Here is a 22811-nt window from a genome sequence, read left to right as displayed (position 1 = left end):
AGGGATTTTTACAAATTGAAAGAAGGTTCTCTCTTTCAAGAACCACCACATTCAAGATGTTACGCTCCGATCTGGTTTAACATTCTGGCCTCCATCCTCCCACGCTCCGAGCAGATGGAACAGCTCAGCTGCAGCTTGCCAGCTGCTTCAAGGTCGCACGGTGCCGGTGGCCTCGAACTGGCGACCTTGTGGATGTTAATCTTCAGGCAAATGGAGGCTCTACCCTCTAGACCAGACCTCCTGCCTGCTTTAAAAAAGCCTCTATTTTTTTAGAGGCTTGGGAGGGCCCTGCAGAGGCTTCTGAAGGACTCCCCACACCCCAAGGAGGCAGGAGCTGGCTCAGGTAAGTGAAAATCACACCCAACAGCCATATACTCCTGGGGATGGTGCTGCTGCCTTTCCCTGTCCCTCCCCTTAAGGGAACAGAGACAGAACTACTCAGGCTGGGGCATTGCAACACCCCAGTTTTAGAACCTCTGCCACCATCAATTGATAGACCTAGATGCAAACCCCAACCATCAATTGATAGACCTAGATGCAAACCCCAGGAAGTGAGTTAAGACATCTGATAACTTATGTTGACATCTTATCAAGGTTTGATGCCAATGTTTTGGAAGGGCTCCTATTCCTTTGACAGCTGTATGACAAACAGAAATTCCACATGTAAAACTTCCTTTTCATGTAAACTTCCTTTTAGCTTTATGCTGGGATAGACTGCACCTGCTGAATTACTATTTGTCATGCAACTGTTGAAGCCCCATCAGAAAAAAGGTGAAAACCCTGCATCTTCTTGTAGATTTTCAACAATTCTATAAGTTTAGTGAAGATAATGCTTTTTAAAAGTTATTTTGGTATTAAATATACAATACAATATCACACAAAATACAATATAGAAAAAAATATTTTTTATTCCAAGTATTCTCCATGTGTCCTTACTCACTAGACGGCAAAATAAGGTAGCTATTCTCAGCATGGAAAAATGCAAATTGAAGTTAATTACAGGAAGCAGAGAACACAGGTGCACAGTAGCTTGTATGTGAGAAAAATAAAATGCATTCATTAGAATGTCAATGGTAACTCACTTAGTTGAAGTTATTGATTAAAAAACAACTTACGTTTTATATGTTTGGTAAGCTTTAGATTTCAAATTTAGTTTTCAGTAAGGGCAGCAGTGGTTGAGAGCAAAGATCTAGTATGAGAGTTCTTATGTCCTTAGACCAGCAGTCGCCAAACTCATGACCACTGCTTACTGAAAAACCGGTCTTCATCCAAACCGGAGCTTACTGTTCTGCCGTGTCACTGTATGACTTTCAATGAGATTTGGGGACAGGGATGCTCTGGGCCAGTGGTTCTTACACATTTAGCACCAGGACCCACTTTTTAGAAAGGGAATTTGTCAGGGCCCAACGGAAGTAATGCCATGACTGGAAGTGACAACATCAAGCGGGAAAATTTTTAACAATCCTAGGCTGCAATTCTACCCACCCTACCCAGGAGTACATACCATTGACTATCATTGTTAAAAGCATATACATAGCAGCCTGTTAAAAGTACAGGTCTGTAACATTTCCCCAAATGCAGTCACATACCATGGTAGCATTAACTCTAGTACATTAAAAATAAAATATTGAAATAATGGGGACCCACCTGAAATTGGTTCACGACCCACAGTTTAAGAAATACTGCTCTGGGCAGCCCCGTCTGTTGCTTGGCATCCCAGAAGGCTGCGAACAGGATGTCCAGGTAGACGGGACTGCCCAGAGCATCCCTGTCCCCAATCTCACTGAAAGTCATGCGGCAAAATGGTAAGTTCCGCTCATAGGGTGAAAGAGTTAGCCCAAAACCCCAGATCTGGCTCCCAGGCCAGGGTTTGGAGGGCCCTGCCTCAGACTGATCTAATTCTAGACTTGAAATTCTTGATTCAGGAGGACTGTAGTGGAACATTTAGAGCAGGGGTGTCAAAATCATTTTATGTAATGGGCTGAAAAGCATTCATGGTGCCTGCTGAGGGCCAGAAATGACTTCAATAAGAAGGAAGTGACACCATTAAGCAGGTGATGGCCAGAATAAGTACTTTGTTCTTACATGGAAACTCCTTAGCTGCAAATGGCAGAAGAGAAAATGTTCAAATCTTGTTCTTGATCATAATATGACAGCACAAAATCATCATGTAGGGAGAACCCAATTATAACAGGGGGTGGATAAATTGCTTCCAGGGGACTACATTTAACCCATGGACCTTATGTTTGGCACTCCTGATAGAGGGTTTGTGTTCAAAATCTGAATGTGAGATTTTCTTAATGTGTTTGCAGATACCCAAGGACTGCTATAAATAGAAATGCTGAACTACAAATTTCCCATCTGCTTCCCCAAAGCATTGTGACCAGTTTTTATTCTATTTTTTTCTCTAGCTCCACTCCTGTGCCTTTTTCAGTAACCTGACACACAGACATCAGCATTTCTTGGCATAGCAAAATGCGAGGAAAAGCTTCTGTGTGCCTAGTTGCTGTTAAAGGCACAAGAACAAGCCAGGGTATCTCTCTGAGTGGCTGACAACCTTACATACCAACCATTATCAGAGTAGCCCACTGCAAGCAAGAACTGAAACCTTTAACAATGACAGGTGTAGCTTGCAATACACAAGTAAGAAAAAGTTGTATTTGCCAAAATGCTAAACTGCACAACAACTGAAGGCAAAAGGAGCTCTGTTCTCCTTTGCATCAGCTCAGCTTACTTGTGGAAGCACACTTGATACAAGCATAAATGCTTGTGGCTGTAGAACCTTTAAAGCAGGGGTGTCAAACTCATTTCATACCAAGGGTCGAATGGCATTCATGATGTCTGCTGAAGGCCAAAAGTGATGTCATTAGGCAGGAAGTGTCATTAAACAACTCATACCCAAAAATTAGCACTTTCTCTCACTTAGGAATTCATTAACTTCAAATGACAGAAGAGAAAACACACAAATCTTTATCATATTTCAAGATATGTGATACCCCAATTTTCATGGGGGCTGCCCTTTTAGCAGTAACACCTCAGCACTGCTCAGCAGCTGAGAGCCTAAGGGCTGGATAAAAAGCTTCCGCGGGCCACATCTGGCCCCCGGGCCTTATGTTTGACACCCCTGCTTTAAAGAGTCCGAAGTCCAGTACCCTACAATAATTACCATATTTTTCGCTCCATAAAAAAGTGGGTGGGGAAGTGTGTGTGTCTTATGGAGTGAATACTGCAAAGCTGCAGGCGTTCTCAGGGCAGCAGAGCCTCCTTGGCAGGTGCTTCTGCCCCTGACCAGGGTCCTGCCTTCGCTCAATGGTAATGCAAATGCAAACTGTAATGCAAATGCAGGTGCTCAAAGGTAATGCAAATGTTCACTGCTTAGTGACAATGCACTTGCAGAAAAATACTACAGTACCTCATTCTACCAGTGCAAGGATGATAAAGCAGAAAAGGCTAGCATATAAAATTCCTTTTAAACTAGAGGTAGTAAAATATGCTAAGGAGCATGGAAACAGAGCAGCGGAGAGACATATTTTATTACACTATTTGGTTCAGAATATTTTTTTCCTGTTTTCCTCCTCTAAAAACTAGGTGCGTCTTATGGTCAGGTGCGTCTTATAGAGCGAAAAATACGGTACTACAATAGCCAATAAATGCTATTTGGTGTTGCCAGCTGACCAGTCAGCCCGGTCTGCTCTTATGCTTTTAGCAACAGCTTGACATGAAATCATTAGGTGAAGCTTTTCACAGCATGGAGTTCATATTTAGCAGATATCTTACTAATGAGTCAGTGTGGTGGAGTGATTCAAGTCCTAAACTTCGACCAGGGTTGGATACAATTCTCCCTCAGCCATGAAGCTTAAGGGATAACCTTGGGCCAGACACCATCTCTCAGCCTATACTACCTCTGACAGTGGTGTTGTGAGAATAAAAGGAGAAAAGCCATATATACCACCATAGCTTCCTTAGAAGAAGGGCAATATATACATGAGAAAGAAGGATATTTTCATTTTTGCCAGTGAAAATGCCCTTTGTGAACTGAAGGAGCACTCTGCTCACTCAATGCTAGTGTGCCAGTTTATTCTCTGTGTGAGTGGTGTGCTCCTTCCATTCCCAGAGAAAGCTCTCCTAATAGCAGTAGCCCTAGTCGGCATGCTATCCAATGTCTGAACATGAAACTGATGTTAAGGCACAGCTAAAGTGGCTGCTTGCAAAGTTCACACTAGGTTTGCCATTTTTTTAGTTCATCTTGATGCTTTTAGAGGCGGTCATCCACAAAGATATTTGTGGGTCAGCAGTGGTATTTGAACTGATCAACCCCTGGGATTAGAAATAATACATCATGAAGGTAGTTTAAAGTGATTGTGACTATTGCCTAAATTGATGTTTTACAGGGGACAATTTATTGCAAGTGCATTGGTGCTGAGTTTTAATTGTGGTTTTTACTCCCTAATGCCTTCCCTGTGTAAACACACTTGAATTAGCACATTCTAAGTTACAACAGGCCCTGCCAATAGCTCTTTGTAGTCCCATTAAAAAATTTTAATTACTTGGCAGCACAGTTCTAATTACTGGGTATACACTTCCTGAGTAATACATGTATTATGCCTGTTGTAAAATTATATTACAAAAATAATCTGTTTACTGGCAGCTGACTCAGTGATGGTAGATATGAACTGGCATCAGACACTTGGCTACCAAAGTATGGAAGGCTGTTCTCTGCTACTTTCACCAGGGTAGACAACAGTCAACAATTTTCAAAATAAAGTAATTGGATGTTTAGTTAAACTGGATGTTAATTAAAAATATTTTTATGCCACATTTCAACAAAAAAGGTTCAAAGCAGTTTGCACAACAAAATACTAAAGTTTCTCTTAAAGTATAACTTGGTTACTATTAAACTGAACACAAGCTTGTTCACCCTATAGTTTGCTATAGAATTGCAGTTTGCTCGACAGCCCAAGCCTATGCACACCTACTCAGAAGTAAGTCCTTTTATAGTCAATGGGGCTTACTCCCAGGTAAGTGTGGACAGAAGTTCAGCCTGAGACCCATAACCAGCAGAGTTGTTACAGAGCACTGCATAATGGACATGTTCTCAAATTAGTAAAAATCAAGTTTAAAAGTTATACAAAATTCCCTCCCCCGTAGTGTAAATACTACTCTGGTTGTAATTCAACATAGTTTAATGATTGATTTGCACCACAGATGATATTTTACATATTTCTCAAACAGCAGGAACTTTAAATCAGACTCCTCTTCTTATGAATTTCAGGGTGCAATCCTAACCAACTTTCCAGTACTGGCATAGCTGTGCCAGTGGGGCATGAACTGCATCCTGCAGTTGGGGTCAGTCATGGAGACCTCCTCAAGGTAAGGTAATGTTTGTTCCCTTACCTTGGAGTTGCATTGCCCTTATGTCAGTGCTGGAAAGTTGTTTAGGATTGCGGCCTCAATCAATCAACCTTGACTTTCACCTCCCCCCATACATCTTACTGTTTTTTTAAAAAGGACGCATAAATTTATGCTACTTGACACAAACACACAATAAGAATTTTTCAATAGTTTAGGACAGGATCATATTCTGGGGATGCATTTACTCCGTATTGCTTGCAGACTGGTGCATACAGTAATTTTCAAAGACTGTAAAATGCCACTGTGTTGAAGTGGTGCTTGGGAAACCTTTGCCAACAGGACAGTACAAAGTAGTGCAATGGTCTGTGCTGTGCTTGAGCTTCTGAGTCAGCATTTAGCCTGACAGCTGGGGTAGTGCATCAACAGTCCTGATCAGTATTCAGTCCTAATGGCTTCTGCAATGGATTCTATGGCCTCGTTTACTTGTTACATCTACAGAACTATCACTTCTACAAAACTGTTGCTCTGTGGTCGACTCCTATGATGCATCAGTAACATATAAAAGCACCTATGATATTGGTCACTTGGATCAAATATGTGGTTCCCATGCAACGTCAGAACCCGTGGTAGAGGCACAGCTCCAGAATGGAAAGTAACCACATGCTCTGGGCCAGTGGTTCTCAAACTTTAAGCACTTTTACCCACTTTTTAAAATGATAATCTGTCAAGACCCACTGGAAGTGATGCTATGACCAGAAGTGACAACATCAAGCAGGAAAATTTTTAACAATCCCTGGCTGCAATCCTACCCCTACTTACCCAGGAGTAAGTTCCATTTACTATCATTGTTAAGAGCATATGCATAGTAGCCTGTTAAAAGTACAGACCTGTAACATTTCCACAAATGCAGTCATATACAATGGTAGCATCAAATCTATTAAAAATAAAATACACATTGAAATGAATGCAGACCCACCTGAAATTGGCTCACGAACCACCTAGTGGGTCCCGACCCACAGTTCGAAAAACACTGATCTAGGCAACCACCATGACCTGACCCTTCAGACATTACTAATGCAATGGAGTAACAAAGCACAGGGAGCTACACCACAGAATCTGGGCCTCAGGTGAAGTTGAAAGTTTTGTGAAAATAAAAGCTTTTATCATTTGGCTTATGAGATTATTATAGATAAACAGCAATAGAGAGGAATGCCGGTATTTTCAGCTTGCTGAGCACAGAGGAGTGATGACTCAGAGATGAAGCCATTTACATTTTCTAGTTCTAAGCTATTAAATTTTCAAGCTCCCCAACAATTAGTTTAATCATGTCTTGTGATTTCCATTTCTTTCCAGTTTAACTCTTTTGACCAAGCATAGGGCTGAACCAAAAGGGGGAGTGCTTTAGTTACAAATGCCATAAGCAGTGAAAAGCACCACCTATTCAAGAAGCATTGACCCAGAATAGGTTTTGTTGCCCTTATGTCTGACTGACAGGCTCCAGTCCAGGAGGCCCTGACCTTACTCTATATTAGCTTCATTTGATTCACCATGTCAGCATGTAGTTAACACAGATTGTCAGTGTAGCATTGCAACATTGTTCCATTCACTATGCTATCCTTGATTGGCCAAAATTGCTCTGTAAATGTGAAAGAAGTCCTAATCAGGAGGAGAAATAATGCTGAAGCCACAACAGAGCAAGGAAACAATTGCAGCATGAAACAGGCATGAGAAAACGAACATTTCCAGCATTGGGAGACTGCCTGTAAAGAAAGCCCCCAAACATCAAATACAGAATATCAGCACTTCCCTGATCTAACATTGCATAAGGAACATAAATCCTATAAAGCTTAGAATCAGAACACAATAAGGAGCCTTAGGATTTCTATGAAACAACTCATAGGCCTCCACCATTTATAGCCCCAAACCATGACCTGCTGAACTGGCCGACATACATAAGATCTCACTCAAGGATTTTTTCTCCCTGTAATTTTGCAAGCTAGTGCAGGTTGTTGAGATAGTGTAGGTCAAAATTATTAGCCCAAGCAATAGCCATCTTGAACTTATCCGGCACAGAAGAACTACAACAAGCCATTTTGCCTTTCATAATTTTTAAATGAAAAAAGACATCAAGAGCACTGCCTTTGCTTTGAAATTGCTTTCTTTGCGCTCAGTGATGTCATAACTTGGCCAAACCAATTATGCCTCTTCACTTACTACGAAGAAGGGAAGTTATTTCCAAACCAAGAACGGCACTGAAACAGTAACCAACTGGGGGCCCAATCCTATCCAACTTTCCAGCACTGGTGCTGCCTCAATGCAGTTCAGAGGTAAGGGAACAAATGTTCCCATACCTTGAGGAGGCCTCTGTGCCTGCCTCCCCATCACAGGAAGCAGTGCATACCCCCTTGGCATAGCAGCACCAGCACTGGAAAACTGGATAGGATTGGGCCCTGGGTCTGCAAATACCAGAAAACCAAGTATAATTAAAACAAAAACAAAAACTTGAAGAGCTCTTTCAGGAAGCTTTTTGCCCCTTTGAAAGCCTTCCCCTCTTTGGAACAAAGTGTTTTCTGGAGAATAATTTGTTCAGTACTGTATTATACCATCTCTGGCCATGGAAGTTAGCAGGCTGTGGTTTAGGCATTTGTCCAAAAATTTGTCGAATTTGTCAAAAACCCTACAAGCCAGTGGCCACATAACTTTATGTTAATATGCACCATAAGTTAATGTTGCATTTTTTAGAGCAGCATTTCTCAAACAGTGGGTCAGGTAGGTGGTATGTGACTGCATTTGGGAAATGTTTCAGATGTGTACCTTTAAGAGGCAACCATGCATATGCTTTTAACAAAGATAGTCAATAGGGCTTACACCTGGGTCAGTGTGGATAGAATTGCAGCCTTTGTATTTGGGGAATTTTTTTTAAGAGATCAGCAACTGCTTGGAAGAGTTAGGAGGGTTCTTCTTTCTTTTAAATAAATTTTTATACTTATTGTAAATGTTTAATTTACTTAATTTGATTTTTTCATATGGGGGCGCTAAAAATTTTCTTGCTTGATGATGTCACTTCCAGCTTAATGATGTCACTTCCAGTGGGTCCTGACACACTGTCATTCTAAAAAGTGGGTCCCAATGCTTAAAAGTTTGAGAACTACAGCTGTACAAAATTTCTTTTGGTAAGTCGTGAAGCTACTACTAAGCAATTTCACTTGACAGCTCTAAGTGTTAACATCGTGATAAGTTTTGTACAAAAAAAAAATTGACTTTGAATGGTTTGCAAGTTAACTGATTGGAGAGAAGCATGGTTCCCATCTTTTTCCCTGGTTGTTGAATGCTACTTTTCCTCTTGCTTGCAACCATTTCATCAGATATGTTATTAATTTCCGCTGTACCTCAAAACGCCTCTGTATAGAAAAGCAAGCAAGGAGCTGGGAAGCATTACAGCTCAGCTAAGCTAAGACAGCTCATTCTTCAGTCTCAATGGCTAAGAACTTTGCCTTTTCAGACATGTTTGAGCAAATAGGGTGAACACAGAATATGCAAATATCCTTTACTGAATGGAACACAATTCTGAATTGGTGTTGGCAGATCACAGTATCACACCACCCTCAGCAGCCTGTGAACTGCAAGGATTTTTTTTAACATTCTTAATATTCAGATGGCTGGCTAAAAAATCCTGCCAGAATAAAGCTGCTGTCAATGGACAACAAAAAATCCTTTCAGAACAAAATAAAATTAGGAACTTGAGCATTAAGCTCAAGTGCAGAAGAGAGGTTATTTTCATTCATTCACCCAGAAGGCTAGTGGTTTTAAGGTGCATGTATGTGTGTGTGCGCACAAGTGTTTAACTTCCAGATTATTCAAGCATCTTCTCCAGCCTCTGTTCTGTCAGTAAGCAGACATGGCAATCCAATTATGATAATATTATGTCTCCCAGGCTCAGCCCCACACATGGAATGAAGAAGCCAGTTCACAGGAAAGCTTTTTAATAAAATCCACAAAATTATTTCAGAAAGGCACAAGGTACTGTATATGCAAAGATGTCTTGTATTGGATAAGATTGTTACTCCTAGATCTGGCAAGTTTTCATTTGGTTTTTTAGTGTAAGAAACTTGCTCTGCCTCACCTGGGGAAGGAATATCATGGAAGAGCTACCAACCCATGGTGATAGAACAGCACGATTGGCCTGATAAATGAAGGACAGCTTATATTCCACCAACCAGCACCTCAGTTCAGCTTCCTCCTGCAAATTTTCTCTCTAACAGGAAGAAAGTGGTGCAGTCTGCTCCAGTTATGTTGCCTTGGAAACAATCTTCTTTGAATATGAACTTTGCAATAGTTTGTGTTAACAATAATGGTTTTCAGGTACCAGTGTTCTGCCCTGATCCATCTGTCCCTGAACTTTGTGAGGTGAGTGAATAATGAAAATAACTACCATGAGGTACTTTTAATTCAGGTCAAGGCCATAGTCTTGCTTCTTATTATTCACAGTTTAATGGTTATTAAAGGGTACTCAATATTTTCTCTTCCATTTCTATGTTTAATATCTCTTCATATGATTTAGTAGAATTCACACTCCTATCACATAGGTTTGTCTGCCCTACTGCCAATGACATGGAACAGGAGCAGAAAACTTATTAGATGCTGTGCTGGTGAGCCCTGCGATACTATATGCAGGTCTGGCCAAACCGCGGCCCACGAGCCTCATCTAACATAAGGCTGAGCAGGTCAGAAGTATGTTAGCTGAGCTCCTTTTTGCATCACAATTAATAAAAAAAGGCAAATAAGTAAATTTTTCATGCTTTATAATGATTTACCAGATATAAACTGAGAGTCCACTGGACTAAAACCAAGTTTAATATTCTGGTGCATAAACACATTTAAGAATTTAAATGCTTCTTAAATACAATTGTGTACCACTTGATGACAGGGATCGGGACCGTGATCCCTGTTGTCAAGCAGTGCTTGACGTAATCTGAACCCTCCACAGAGAAGGGGATGCTCTGCTCCCCTTGCCTCTGGAGGGTTGTCTGAGCCTCCCAGAGGCAGCGCACATCCACATGCTGTCTCTCAGAGGCTCAGACTGAGGGAAATTTGTCTCTTGCATAACTTCTGGTTTCACGGAAGAACCTGGAAATCACGCGATTTCCAGAGATGCAATTTCCCTCAGTCTGAGCCTTGCAGAGGCAGCACGTTTCAGACAACCCTCTGGAGGTGAGGGGAGCTGAGCTCCCCTCACATTCGGAAGGTGGGGGTGTGCACCTCCGACAACCACATGACCACACTTGGTCGTCACATATGCGATCCTGGCGTCAGCCGGTACATCGCTAAGGGGCGCGCACCTGTATTGCACCTTTCAAATACCTCTCTTGTGGCTCTCAGACATCAGAAGTTTATCATATGTGGCTCTTATGTGAAGCAAATTTGGCCACCCTTACTATATGCCCTGGATGGTAAATGATATGGTCAGGGCAAATGTATAATCTAGGCAAGCCTTCATGGAAGTAAAGTGAGAAGGGCTGTTTTGCCAATCTTACTTTGTATGAAGGAATACAGTGCATCTAAGGATGCCATGCAGAATTCACTGGTTCACAAAGTATTGATTTATGTATTTATTTTAAAGACAAAGACACCTTCAAACCCCGCAATTGAAGAAATTCAAGAAGCTGTTAGCCATGGAGATGCAAAACTACGCATTGATGTGTACTCGAAAGTGGTTTACACGTTTTATTTATAAAACATATAAATTGGAGCTAGCAATCAACATTTCACCATCACACCAGGAAACCTAGAATCAGTCAATGCCATGAAAAACTAATGAATCAAATCATTTGAACTCCAGTGTAACTATGTAAAACTATTCTGCTTGAATGTCTACTTATAGGTTCTCTTATATCCATGCATTAGGTTCTGATTTTTGCTGATTGTAATTGCTCTGATATATCTGTTCTCCTTAAAGAGTATATCTGTCTCCTAAATGTGGGACTACTATACACCTAGTGTAGTGATCTTCAACTGGTGTGCCATGGCACACTGGTGTGCTGCAAATGTTTCATAGGTGAGCCACAGGAGTTTGGGTGAGAGTCGTTTATTAGTAGGGTCTTTGGGGAATGTGAGCTCCCCCCCACCAGCAGTGTAGTATACCTTGGCAATTGTCAAAAAACTGATGGTGAGGCCTGAAAATTTTAGTGCCTCATTAGGGTGCTATTAGATGAAAAACAGGTTGAAAATTGCTGCTGTTATCCGTTCCACCACAGGCATAAAACACATGCTTAGAATTGGGCAATGGATTTGGGGGAGTGAATGGAAACATAAAAGAACCAGAAATATGAAGCTTGGATAGTCCAACTGAATTTTCTATACAAGAAAGAAAAGTGTGGCTCAAATATGCAAGCTCAAGTGAGAGAAGTGAGAGACAAGTGAGATAATTTAAACATTCAAATTCCAATGTAGCTTTTTGCAATTCAAATTAATTTAAACCAACTCAAATAGTATTGTTCTTGGTAATTAAATAGCATCTGAATGTATTCCAATACTTTGAGATGCTTTGGTTTCTGTTATGTAGCTTTAAATGACATTACTTTACAAATTCAGTGAAATGCCCTCCCCTTCATGCTGTCATTCATTTGGGTATATGAGAATGGCTAGCATATTTCACATGTATTGAGACTTAGTTTAATAGTATGTATTGTTCTTGGTACATTGTTGTTGATTTCCTTGTCTTTGGCAGGAGTTCAAATCACTGTTACTCCTTCAGTGGGTATTCAGTTAATTCAGTTTTGCCATCTGTTTTCTAAGCTGTGCCCTTATTTTCATTACTCAAATCCAACTGTAATAATAATAGAAGAGTTAAGGGGGGAGGTCAGGCATGCAGATTAAAAGATATATTGCCATGAGTTCCACACATACGAACCTATGAACAAAAGCCAAGCAAATGGGAGGGCAAATGCTTTGTGGACTGCAAGGTAAAAGAAAAATAACAAAGGAAAGGAACAGTGCTAATTAGCTTCCAGTTCTAGGGATATTTCAATAAAACAGTAGTATTCAAACAGTATACTCTGTTCCAGGAAATTGTAGACAAGCTTCTTTTACACTGAAAAACAGCTTGCCCGTTGTTACTCTTTTTCTTCCGTAATGTAGTTTGTGGTCCATTCTAGGGCACACAGTTCACACAGGCTAATGCTAAAGGCCTAACAACCAACAGCACACTGTATGAAATGAGTGTGACCTCTAGACCATGTTCCAGAATTTTTTGTTGTGAACAGAAGTTAGGTGGCAGGTGCACAGGAGTTCCTTCGCAGACTAGTTGACTAGCCAGCATTTCTCAGTGCTGAGCTCCCAATGTACCACTTCATTCCAACACTCTCCTTGAAAGTAACACTAGAAATAACCAACAAAAGTGCCAGTTACTTCCGGTTTCAGAAGCTACAATAGGAGCTTCAAACAGCAGTAAGAGGCTCAGGGTACGCTGGAGCTCTGTCTGATGGGCCAAGCATCCTACTACTGTTTAAAGCTCCTGCTGTTGTCTTGCTGTCAGGCAGTGAGTGCCATGCATACCACCCAACAACGCTTGGTGTACCACCGATTAAGAACCCCTGAGACAGACAGTATATCACAACTGATATTATCTAGAATAGTAAGAATCTAAGAAAAATGGGTGTTCCTAGGAATGTAGCACCCGGGAACATTTCAGTGACATCTGAGGTGCCAGAATCTGGAAATGCAGGAAAACTTGAAACTTCAGCTTAAGTGGAATATAATTTGTTGGGGTGAGAGACCCTGCCACATTGGAATCATATATATGATCTAGCAGCATCATTCCAAGAGACTGGAATACTTCTCTGAATCTAACTATGCAGCACAGTATAGCCTAGGGAACAAAACAAAGGCTAGAAGAACATATTACACTTCCATATTTTTACATTTATGTAAACCATTTGATGCCTCTTTGTTTTATAATTTCCGGGGCAAACTGCAGTTGACAAACACAAATAGTACAAAATGGGGGAAAAACAGCTGCATTAAAACAAGTCTTAAAAAATAGTGTGCAAATAAGAAAGTCTACCTGGTGCTAGAGAGATACAACAACTGGTGCTGAACAAGTGCTCCACCTGGGGAGAGCATTACATAATTATTAGACCTATTCAACTGGCATTGTAAACTACAAATAGGGAAATTTGAGGAACAGGTGAATTGACATTCAAGTCAGCTAAATTTGAGGAGAACTCAGGAACTGCACCTTACAGAAAAACAGTTCCCCCTAGTGGAAACATAAATTACAATAAATATTCCACATTAAGACATTGTCAGAAACATAGTAAATTCCAGCAGATCATCTGTTAAGTGGGAAAGCCAATGAATCATTAGCTAAACAAGGATGGTCATATCTGATCTTCTCTCCACTTCAAGTTTTATTTTGGTAAAAGTAAAAAAAAATTATTTGCATAGCTTTTATTTCAAATATATGAAATATTGCTGTTTTGACAATTACAGTGCAAATGTTTCCCTTGAGTCTATAGCCACAAAGCAAGTCCAGGTCACAAAAATACAGAAATTCATTTTTATCAGGTTCTCTTTCACTAAGATTTACCAAATCCTTTGCTTAAGTATCTTCAGGAAACACTATAAATTAATAAGTTCAAATCAGGGGTTAAGCATATGTCAGCTGAATGATTTATGATTATTGTTTTAGTTTATTGTTTAGTGCTGGGCAGGCTAGACATGTAAATATGTAAAGACAATGTATGATAATTTGAATGTAGGAATTGCAGATCTTTGTAAATACAGTATATCCCATCTAAGATGCAAAGCTACAGTATACAAATTTATAGATGTTTCATTATAGTTAAGTTCAAGAACTGGTCCTTTGCATCAGCAGCTGACAGAAAGCAGATTAGGGTCTACTGGAAGATATACAAGTGATTTGCAGTACATTGGCAAAAATTTATGGCTCCCAGTGAATTAAAAATAGTACGCAAGATTGCAAGCAAAGTAACTTTCTCTTGCACATGCACTGACAGATTTTCTCTCTCTCAGGATTTCACTTCCATGCCCTTCTTTTAAAAACCAATTTATTTAATAAAAAAAAAAACATTTTCTGCCATGACTGGCCTTCTACTGATCATTTATCTCTCTCAGCCTTGGTGATTCTCACCTGTAAATTACCCAATTACCTAAAATCTCACGTGATTTGTAGTAAATCAAATATATATTTTTGCCTTTTCCAATTATCCAAGTGTGATTCATGGGATGCAGGGAGTAATGGACTACACCCCCCAAACCACCAATTAGCATCTGGCCCAGATATTTTGGTTGGTGCATTTCAGAAGTCTAGTAAACTGCCAAATATATTCCGCAAGCCTGAAGTATGTGCGTCCCCGCTTTAAATTAAGATAGCTTTGAAATGCTATCTTGTGGACCCATATCTTACAGATGAACCTCACTATCTTACTCATACTATTTTTTAAGAGATAAGAACAGCTTTACTTATGCATTTGATCCTACTGAGTGCACAGTGCAAGCTGGGGAGTCCGCAGCACTAAACAGTTCTATCTTTCTTAAGCAAGTGGAAACAATTACAGTACTGTGATCATGTGGGAAATCTGATGAAAAATAGAGAAGATTTCATGTTGGAATAAAAAAATTGTATGCATCATTACACATTTTTATCAGAATCCAGCATAGCCACTACACCTGCCTTTTGGCCACAAGACAATTTCAGTCTGATCATTTTGGGGTTTGTCCAGGTTTCAGGACTTGGTTATCCTGCTTGAGAAAGGTGGGAAATGTGACTTTGTTGACTGCTTCCTAGCAATGGGGTAATTCAGTGATACAGCAGTCTTCCTGGTGAAGAACTATAGCGCTACTCTATGTCTGTTTCACTTATTTTGGAGGGTAGATTCCAGAAAGTTTAGTGCTGGGAGACTTTCCCCCCTCCATGGGAATTCCTCCTGCTTTTAAACAGCAATGCCCCCCCCATCTCTCAAAGTGGTATACAGATTAAACAGAAGGAGAAGATGGTTCCCTGAAGGAGAAGCACCACTGTAAACACTGCCTCAGTTCCCAGGACTCAGTATTGCCTTTCATACTTTACAATAACATTTACATGAAACTGTTATAAGGAGTAACCCAGAAGAGAGTAATCTGTGTAAAGTGTCATGCACATTGATTGCACTATATAAACACATACCTTAATTAATAACATATCTTCTTTACGTACAATTTAGGTAAGGCACTGGCAAACTGAATACATGCCAAGATCAGTAGCTGACCGGGTGAGAACAAATACAGATCAAACCAGGTAAGACCAGAGTGTTGAGTCTCCTGGGCGAGGTTCACTGAATGTAGTGGCTAAGCTCAGCCAGAGACCAAGCTTGGTCTCGGGCAGTCAGGACCACGGTCAGCTCACTGTGGAGATTACAAGTTGGGCTGGAAACAAGGAAAACCCAGAAACAAATTGCTTTGAACAGGACTCCAACCAAGTAGAGTCCCTCCATACACCAAAGACCTCAAGGTCAGATCCCTCTGAGGCTTAGGGCTCAATCCTATCTAATTTTCCAGCCCTGATGTGGCTGTGCCAATGGGGTGTGCACTGCATCCTACAGTGGGGAGAGGGCAGTCACAGAGGCCTGGTCAAGATAAGGAAGCTTTTGTTCCCTTACCTCGGGGCTGCACTGGTACTGGAAAGTTGGATAGGATTGGGCCCTTAGTCGCTTGGACTAAACAACCACATGTTGTTCCACATGTTTCAGTAAGGATGAGATGTGCTTCCCTTGATTTTTCTCAATGCAGTATGGTGGTGGATGGAGGTGGTGGAAGGGGGCATTCAATACAACCAGGAGTTCCAAGGAGGAGTCCTTCAAGAGGTCTATTTCCTCAGGAATAGAGGATGGAGGCATCATTAGTTTGGGTGTCCCCTTCCACAGAAGTTCCTAGTGAGACAGCTGTTTCTGAGGGACAATTTCCAAACCCCATTGTCAGTACCATCTGTGACAGCAAGGAGTACTGGGCATCAGGATTGATGATCAATGGACCAGATGATTGTGAAAAATACTTGTTCTGGAAAGGACCACACTGTTAAGGGCAAATTCTAAAAGATTTGCTTGGGGGTATTCCTGAAGCCAGCACTATTTCCAGAATCCCATGAAGCAGATGTATCATGGAATGCCTGTTATCAGCTTTGATTTCCAGATTAAAATACACTCCAGTCTCCCCAACAGATCAACCAGAAACTTCAGCTAATGCAGCACACTGCTCTTTGCTAGCAAGACCAAGCTTATATCTGCTTTAGAACACCTGAACTGGCTGCCCATCTACTTTCCAGCTCAATTCAAGCAGAGCAAAACTATGTAATAAGCCATTAGGAAAGGCCCGACACCCATTCTCTTGTCAATGTTTTTTGTTAGGTGTTTCAACAAATGCAAGACAAGAATACTACAAATATCAGCTTATGCTTTTCTTCTACTGTAGGATCTGTGATGGTTCACTGCAATTGTAGCATCTTTTTCAAGGGCACTCAGTTTAGAACAAAATGTTTGATAAGACTAATAGCTACATAATGAAAAAAGAAACCCACAGTCCTTAATAGATTACATAAATTGCTGCAGATCTTTCCCTCTGTGGCCAAATATCATTAAAAAAAAATCAGACCAAGATGCATGCTGGCTCAACTCCAAGACTTAATTTGAGCAGAGATGCTTCACAGAATCTGTTTTCCAGGTCTGCAAGTTGTGAAATAATTAAGATAAGTGAGACTATGAGCATATGAAAAGTGTTTTTTCCCCACCTTGAGGAATTATAACCAGCTTCCTCACATCTGTGGGCACAAGAAATACTAGGCTGTCCCTGCAGACTAATATGTTATTCATGTCCTGATATCATTTAGCTATGTGCTTCCCTACCCTGACCCCTGCAATTGTTTGACAGTATGCTTCACCAAAGCTAATAGAGCAGGAGGGCAGGGATGTGCCAGAGTAACTGCACCGAGTTGCGAGTCTCTGCCCCTTGACTCAACTCACTTGCAAATCATAACAGGTGGCCATCATGACTTGTCCTGAGCCTTTTTAAGAGTTACTTATCCTGAGGATTTTTAAGAGTTACAAGTCAAAATCTTTTTGAAAAGCGAGTCAAGCCATAAGTCAGGTGCAGCTCTGCAGAGAAAATGGAGGTGCTAGTAGGGTTTGCATATGTCAGAGTTCTCATTTAACACTGCCCTGTTCCCATCCCATCTGCCGTCAGCGACGTGGTGAAGTACTTCAACCACCCTTTTCATTTCATTTATGTAACTAAAAGCTCTGCTGTTATTTGAGTGAGTGCAGCAGTGCAGAAAGCGATTGGTACCTTATGAACCCCAATAATGACCCCCATTCACATCACAGCTTCCGATTCCACCTTCAAAAGGAACGCTAAGCAGCATCCCACAGATGGACCAACAGGGAGGTATCTGAGCTCAGCAAGGCAGGAAGGGACGGGCAACATGGGGGGACAGAAGTGGGAGATGGGAAGGGAGGGTTGCCTGCAGCAGCTGGGAGGCTTATGACCCAATCCTTCGCAGATCTACTCAGAAGTCCCATTGCGGTCAATGGGGCATCCATCCTCCTCTATAGTGCAAGGAAATGCCTCTCCCTAGTTTGTATACCTCCTTTGCCCCCTCCCTGGGCTATCCAGACTTTTTGTTCCTATTGTAAGAATCCCATCCATTGGGCTCCTTCTTCTCTCTTCAGTCATCCAGAGGGGGAAAAAAAATCAAGCCATCCATTTAGCCAATCAAGCAACCATTCCTTCCAAGATAGACCACTTGTCTATCTTGACCAAGAATCCACCCCGACCCCATGTCCTGGCTGCCCTTGCCTTCTTCTGGTTCCTTCCCACAGCCTTGTTAAGCCTTTGTCCTGCCTACCACCTGCTGGAACCACACTACCCTCCTCTCACCATATCTGCTGCTTGCGCTGGACTGAATGCCATTATCTGGATTGCCCACAAGGTCTTTGGGGGCAACACAAAAGCAGTGAAAAAAATACTAAGCAAGCACATGGAGACACAAAAGCGAGTCGTGGACACAAAAATCATGAGTCTTCATTACTCAAGTCTATATGAATCATGACTTGGACCCCTGAATCATGAGTCAGGGCCCAAGTCAATGACACATGTAACTCAAGTTGACACAAGTCTCGGAAAATGCATGTTTTCGCAACTTGAGTCTTCAGGACTTGACTGCCCATCTCTGCAGGAGGGTAGCCTTGATTTTCATGTAAAGCTTAGTTCCGCTACAACATTGATGGGAAAAAATTCCAGCTTACAGCAAGACTTGTAGAAATTGAGAGTTTGGAAATGAAAGCACTGCTAAACACAGAGTTACTCTAGACTGATTGTGGCTAACCTTTCTGGCAAGTGACAAGTGAAGTATGCCACAAGTCAAGTCCAAAGTACAAGCTACTGGCACTCTAGGACACACTTTATCACCTATGTAGGTCCCTGCGCCCTAAGGTGGCTTGGACCCTTATTTGCACAACTAATGATTTGCCAGGCTCACCCATCAAGCCAAGTTTGGCGGCCCACCAGAAGGTGGGTTGTTTAGCACTTGGCATGCCAAAGTACGTGGCTAGTAAGCTATATGTGGTTTGGCAAGTAATTCACTATGCAGGTCTACCAAGCAGCACTACAGACTTCAAAAGGCAGGCAGGACTTTTGACCTAAAAATACACCATAGGCACACTCACAAGATTTATGTTCTTGTACCACAGATTAGTCATCCGTGAAGTAGCAGATCTGTATTTAATAAGGGGAAAGTTTATTCCGATCGGTCGAGACCCGACCAAGAGCTGCTCTGTGCTCAGCTGCAGATAAATGATCAATTACAGTAGAACCTAAGTTGACCACCCAAGGGACTGGAGGAATTGGTCAACATAGGGAGGTGGTCAACATAGGGGGAAAAAGACATTTAAATATTACCATATTTAGCACCCATGACAACAAATGCAAGGTCAAGTTATTATTTAGATTGGATTTTAAAAAGTTTTATTGCAAATATTAATGAGAATTGATCCTCTTGTGATGCTTACTAGTTATATCATCTATATCAAGAGACAGAGAATAAACAGCCCACAGTCAGTGTTTTAAAAAAACCCTGAAAATTCACAAGCTTGAAAAAAATTATAAGTTAAAAAAAATACTTGGTTTCATAGCAGACAGGCAGACCAATGCTATCCCTTGCCAGCCCACAGCATGTAGCATGTTACATAGCTCCAACAGCTTAAAAAAAACAAAAAAACACTTTACTTCGGCTGTCTGGCCTCCACTGGGTCTCCTCAGATTTACTAAATGCCAGAAGGTATTTGATTCGGTCCCTCACTAAAAGCTGTTCAGAAAATTCCACAGTCAGGGAATAAGAGTTCAGGTCCTCTCATGGATTGGGAACTGGTTGAGGACCAGGAAACTGAGAGTGGGTGTCAATGGGCAATTGACAACAAATGTGGAGAGATGTGGAAAGTGGAGTGCCTCAAGGATCTGTCCTGGGACTGGTGCTTTTCAACATCTTCATAAATGACCTGGAAACAGGGATAGGCAGGCAGGTGGACAAGTCTGTGGATGACACTAAACTTTTCTGAGTGGTGAAGACCAGAAGGGATTGTGAAGTGCTCCAGAAGGATCTCTCCAAACCAGGAGAATAGACAGCAAAATAGCAATTGTGTTTCAATATAAGTATAAAGTAATGCACTGGTGATGGGAACCAAAGTGAAAGGGCAGTGGTTTCACTATGCACAAGCAACCTCATGTCCCTCACAACTTGGTACATGTCCAGGTACAATCGGCAGCCAGCACAGGTCTGTCGGCTATATGCAGTGTGCCCACCTATAAAAACCCTTTCGCACACGCACTAGCAGGCATGGGGGGGATTGTCGCGTGGCTTATTGCTTTTCCAAGATGGGACAAACCAGACAAAACACAGGCCCACCCTATCGTGTTCAGTGGCCAACTTACGGAGGGTAAATTAATACTTTGTGCAATGGTCGATGCGGTCAAGATACAACTTACGGAGGTGGTCAATATAGAGAGGTTGGTCTCCCATAGTATATATGCAGTGTCTGTCCATACTGTAGAGGGTAACGGAGGGTAGAGCCTCCATTAGCCCGAAGATAACATCAGAAGGTCGCCAGTTCGAGGACACCGGCAGCTCCCTGAACGGCTGAGAATGGCGAGACTTTGAAGCAGCTGACAAGCCAAGCTGAGTGATTCCACCTGCTCTTGGTGTGAGCAAGAAGTGTCTTGGGTGCCCTCCATGTGAGAGATGGAGCTGCTTGTCAGCCTGTGTGGGAGAACTAGAGGCCAGAAGTGAGACCAAACCAGGAAGATCCATTCTGAAATGTTGTTGGTTCTTGAAAGAGAGAACTTCTGTGATTGTAAAAACCCCCTTGAGGGATTTAGAAACGCCTGCCTATGTAAACCGTCTTGAATAGTCAGAGGAGTAATCCGATGACCAGAAAGGCGGTATATAAATACCGAGTTACTACTACTACTACTACTGCTGCTGCGAAAATTAGGTCAACTTAAGGAGGTGGTCAGTATAGAGAGGTGGTCAGCTTTGGAGGTTCTGCTGTATTGATTCTTGTGCCTGCAGGATTCAGCAGGCTGACTTGGCTGTTCGGAAAGCAAATATCAAGTAGTATGACTAGGCAGACATTTCCTTAATTATTTTTTCAAGATGCGCAGGAATCAAGTAATTGTAGATCTTTGACTATCATCAGGGTTCTGATTGACTAACGTTCACATCCAAGAGAAACAGTTCTGGAGTTAAAACATGCAGTCACTTCGCTGCCACCACCCCCCCTCCCACACACACTCATCCTACCCCTTAAACTGTGTCTCCTGATCACTGTGCTGTTCCCGCATTAACATGGGCAAGTAGAATGGGTCACGTTCCCAGCCATACTTCTCAAGTGTCTCTCACTGTGAAATATATCACTCATGACATAATGGAACAAACAGGGTAATAAATACTTCCTTCCCTGAGAAATGCTACATAAAATTAACATTATTATTTGTTCTGAGAGTTCCTCCCTCCCAGTTTCTTGAGGTTCCTATGGCACTGACATGCAAGAAGGCCTTCTTGGAGATGGCTCCCACCCTGTGAAACTCCCTGCTACATGAGATGCAACTGGCTCCCTTTCTGCCAGTATTTTGGGGGAAGTTTCTTTTCTCCAGGTTTTCTCTGATCACTCCCATGTGGATTCCCTTGGATTGCTATTTTGTTCTAATGTTCTCTGCATCTCTCTTGCTGTTGTTTTCCTTTTTTACTCAGTGTAAGGAAAGCAGAGTATACATTTTAAAAATAAAGAAAAGTGAAACTTTTCTGAATGTCCTGCCTTTCCTCATTCATTTTGGGCCCATTTCTTAGGCCTTTCCTGCTTCATATAATGGACATAATCAACACAGGTGGGGCAAATGAACTCTGCACAGGTGGTTGTAGTAGGTGAGAGGGTCTCTTGGCTAGAACTGCTTAATAAACAAATGAAGAATGACCCCCCCACCCCAGCATGACTTTAATTTATATCAGGGCTTGAGTCCTGGAATTAGTTTTCATTCCTGGGCTGAGTTCTGGAATGTGTAAAGGAGCAGGTGGTGAAAAAGATACCTTCGAGCAATATGCAAAGTGCCTCATCCACTGAGGCAACCACAGGTAACTCCACAAATACTTAAGACTGAAAAGGAGCACTTCTAAAACAAGTAGTAGGGCTCTAAGAATGCCTGATCCTAAAAATTTCTCTGTTTTAGAAGTTAGGCATGGACCCTAAACCTATTCTATCCCTTCTTGCTCACCTTCCTACAAATATTTATAAGGTGCCACTAAAGGTCTGTTGTGTTAAAAGGACACTTGATAGTCAATTGCATTTTCATTGTTCACCCTGGACAAGAATTATATGGCTTTTCTAAATACTTTATCTAGCCTTACATGCACTGTAAGAGACTGGCATCCCCAATGTCACAGCACAACAGGAAGTTGTCTCTTACATGCCTTGAGGGACAACATGAGCCTGGAGTTAGCTGTCACCCATTTAATTAGAGCCCCTCAAAAGTGAACCCAGTCCAAATGAACTAACTGTGTTCCTTACTCCAAAGCAACAGGATGAACACCCCACAGATCTCCAAATTGATCTAAGTCTAAAACTGCTTTTACAGCTTCACAAGGGGCAGAATAAACGTCTCCCTTTCATTTCCCTTCCCCACCTTCAGAGTGTTCTATTTTAAATCCCTGCAGTAGATTACACCATTTAAAACCGAATCTGTAAAGCACGGAAGAGGACAGCAGCTATTCCAGGGTGCCTGTGATCCTCTCTGTCTGATCCCATCATCTTGAAATCACCAACCTTCGTTACTGCATGCAATGGCCACTTAGAGCAGATTCCTTTTGCTCAACACACCCATTCCCAGTCACCACACACATGCATAGTTTTAACATCAAGTAT

The 22811-nt window shown here is 41.7% G+C and overlaps 1 protein-coding gene across 1 annotated transcript in view; it reads right to left on the bottom strand.

Annotated features, from left to right (window-relative positions):
- The window catches only part of ACSL6 (acyl-CoA synthetase long chain family member 6), an 89701-nt gene that overhangs the window by 65998 nt on the left and 892 nt on the right, over window positions 1–22811 (bottom strand). The window lies entirely within an intron of this gene.

Source organism: Tiliqua scincoides, chromosome 2 (assembly GCF_035046505.1).
Source record: "Tiliqua scincoides isolate rTilSci1 chromosome 2, rTilSci1.hap2, whole genome shotgun sequence".
In the NCBI taxonomy this organism is placed as follows: Eukaryota; Metazoa; Chordata; class Lepidosauria; order Squamata; family Scincidae; genus Tiliqua; species Tiliqua scincoides.
This window is presented reverse-complemented; position numbering and strand designations above follow the sequence as displayed.